This window comes from Saccopteryx bilineata, chromosome X (assembly GCF_036850765.1).
Source record: "Saccopteryx bilineata isolate mSacBil1 chromosome X, mSacBil1_pri_phased_curated, whole genome shotgun sequence".
Classification (NCBI taxonomy): Eukaryota; Metazoa; Chordata; class Mammalia; order Chiroptera; family Emballonuridae; genus Saccopteryx; species Saccopteryx bilineata.
Genome location: NC_089502.1, coordinates 65084184 through 65087394, shown reverse-complemented (window position 1 = coordinate 65087394; position 3211 = coordinate 65084184).

The window sequence follows — 3211 nt, the reverse complement described above, 5'->3', positions numbered from 1 at the left end:
GAGCTATAAATCAATGAGTGCCTTAGGTGTACAGTGCTTACCAATTATTTTTTTTTAATTTTTTTATTGATTTTCAGAAAGAGAGAGAGAGGAGAGAGAATTGGGAAGCCCGGAGCATCAACTTGTAGTAGTTGCTTTTTGTTTGTGCCTTGCCAGGCAAGCCCAGTGTTTCGAACTGGTGACCTCAGCATTTCAGGTTGATGCTTTATCCACTGTGTACCACAGGTCAGGCGCTTATCAATGATAAAACCAAAACAATAAGAAACTAATAAATTAACATCATTAATTAAATGTTATGCATTATACAGTTTTGCCAAAACTAAATCACAGTTCAGAACATGAATGGCATATTGAGTGCAGCTTTTCTTATTCTGCACTACGGGACGACTTACTTCCCCCACCAATTTATTCTAACGACCAAGAAACTGTATTATTATGTATAGCAGTGATTTTCAACCTTTTTTGAGCTGCGGCACATTTTTTACATTTACAAAATCCTGGGGCACACCACCTACCAAAATGACACAAAATGACACTCTAACACAATACATATTATACATATAGTTAATAATATAGTTTCTAAATGTATTTATACTCACACCTGACCATGTCTCACGGCACACTAGTGTGCCGCGGCACACTGGTTGAAAAACACTGATGTATAGCACACCTGGTATCAGACCATGTAATTACAAAGTCTGACTCCATTTCAAATCAACCCAAAACAAGTAAAGTGATACTCTCTGGCGTCAGTGTGCATGTAAATACAACTACAAAAGCAACTGTTGATAGTGTATGCCAGTGTTCAGCAATAAGGGGTTCTTCTCGATGACCCAGAATGTGCTTACGTTCATTTATTTTAGATTATTTGCTTGGCAGACGGTCAGGTGACTATTAAAGTAAAAAGGCTAAGGGTTTTCATAGAAGAGGTTGAGGTTAAAGAAAACAGAGCTCGCAGCAAACCGTGATTCCAGAAGCACGAGGAAGAAGAGACAGCAAAACATTGTTAGCCAAAATCACTGAGTGAGTACTCCGAGGCAGTGAAGTGAGCAGGCTATGAAACAAAGCAAGATGCAAGTTACAAAGGGTTTACTTCACCGAATAAATATTATTGGTCTTGGGGCTAATATGAAATTGTAAAAATGCTGAAGCATAGATGTAAAAAATACATATATTTAAAATAATGGCACAAATAGCCATCCTTAACATACCATTCAATACACTTACTCCTTTACATAAATGTTGACCAAATATCTAATCAGCACATGTTGGCTGATCTTCCACAGTGTTGCCCAGCTGAGATTCCCAGAAGCCTCCTTCTGTTCTTGCCGGGATTTGAACCTTGACTTCTAATGGGAATTGACAGCAATGTTTAAGCAGGATAGTGAGATAATCAATTCTGTTTATTTTGTTGTGCAAGTAATCTGTGCGGTAGTGCACACTACACTACAAAAGACACTCAATAGAGTAAAGGGAGACCTGAAGCAGAGGAGTGAGTCAGTAGGCTATCGCACAACCCCCTTTGTTGACGGCCTCGGCTGAAGTGAAATCAGAGTGGGGAGACTTGATTTGAGGTACTTTTCTGATTCGGTGATTTCTGGGTTCAGGATCTGATGAGCAAATGGATACAGAGAAACTAGTTTGGAAGGTGTCACAGCAATCCAGGTAGGAAGGGATGTGAACCTGAGGGAACGAATGCTAATAAGAATGAGAGGAGGGCGACGAATTCCACAGATATTAAGGAAGTGGAATTCTGAAGATGTTTGGAGAAAGAGGGGCTAGCACCGAGCACTGATGAGGTTGGAAATATTGTCTGCTACGATGTACCATTCACAAAGGTAATAGATGTCAAAACAGCACATCTTTCTTTGCTTTCTTCCATCAATGTCCTATTGAAATCGTTACGGGTAGAAGATCTTTCAAGTGGTATTTGCCAGAGTATCCATCAGAGGAAAACGTCAGGTATAGGAATACAATCATGAAAACACCTTTCTTCATGTAGGATGGAAAGTAAAGGTGTAAATATATGACACGTACAACGGTCAGCAGAGTACAGCCCGCAGGGGAAATCTGGCTGGCTGGATGGTTTTCTTCAATTCTTGTTTATACTTTATTTTTGTCTTTTTTTAATGACCGAAGAAGCATGATTTTTACATTTTGAAATGGTTGAAAAATAGTCCAAGAAGAATTTTCCATGACACGCTAAAAGAACATAAAATTCAAATGCCAGTGTCCTTAAATAAAATTCTACTGGGACACAGCCATGCTTTTTGTGTACTTACTATCTATGGCTGCTTTTGTGCTACAATTGCATGCTTGCAGAGTTGTGATAGAGACCCTGCCGCTTTCAAAGCCTGAAATATTTACTACCTGACCCCGTGCAGAGAAAGCTCCAGGATCTGTCCTCAACTAGGAGCCAGGTGCTACGCTAGGGCTTTAACATCGTGTCTCTATTTTTCTCAAAACCTTCCGTGGTGTATTGGGTTAAGAGACCTGGAGAAAGTCTCGCTAATGGAGAACAATAACATGCTTTATTTGTAAAATACTTAAATTATGTAGGCAGGGGTAGTGAGTTACGGTCTTTGTTTTTCCAAGGATCCTAGCCTTTCCCTGCTTAAAGACTGCTATTTATTTCAAATGCTCCTAGCACGGAAGCTCAATTTCCAGAAAGCACTGTGTGGCTCTTTGCAAATCGAACCTTTCCCTCGCGTTTCATCACTTTTTTTTCCCCACCCCGTAGCCACGGAATTGTTCCCTGTTCTCCCATTTTGTGCAGACACAAGTTGAAAGTGAGGCATTCGAGAGAGGTTTCGTGTTCATTTCGGTCCCTTGTCCACCTTTGCCTTGTATGTCTTTCTTCCCTTTACTGTCTTCAAAGAATCGTCTACCATTACGGTATAGAAAAGGAATGAGGGAGGGAGGGAAACTGCAAACACATTTGGGTCGGCTGCGGAGAGGCGCACCTCTCATCACTCTGGTCAGCCGAACAGGTCAGATCCTCGAGGGCAGGCTCGATTTTGTTTTAAACGAAGTCGGGCGGCTACTAGAGGTTCCGTGAGAAGCCCTGCAGTCACTGATTGCCCCCTCCCGCCGCGCCCCGCCCCGTCTTTGCGCTCCCTCGGGAAACCTGGAAAACAGAAAAGCTTCCCCAGGAAAGTCCTCAGGGGCGCGCCGAGCTCAGGCGTGCGCACTCGGACTCGCCCGGCGCGGC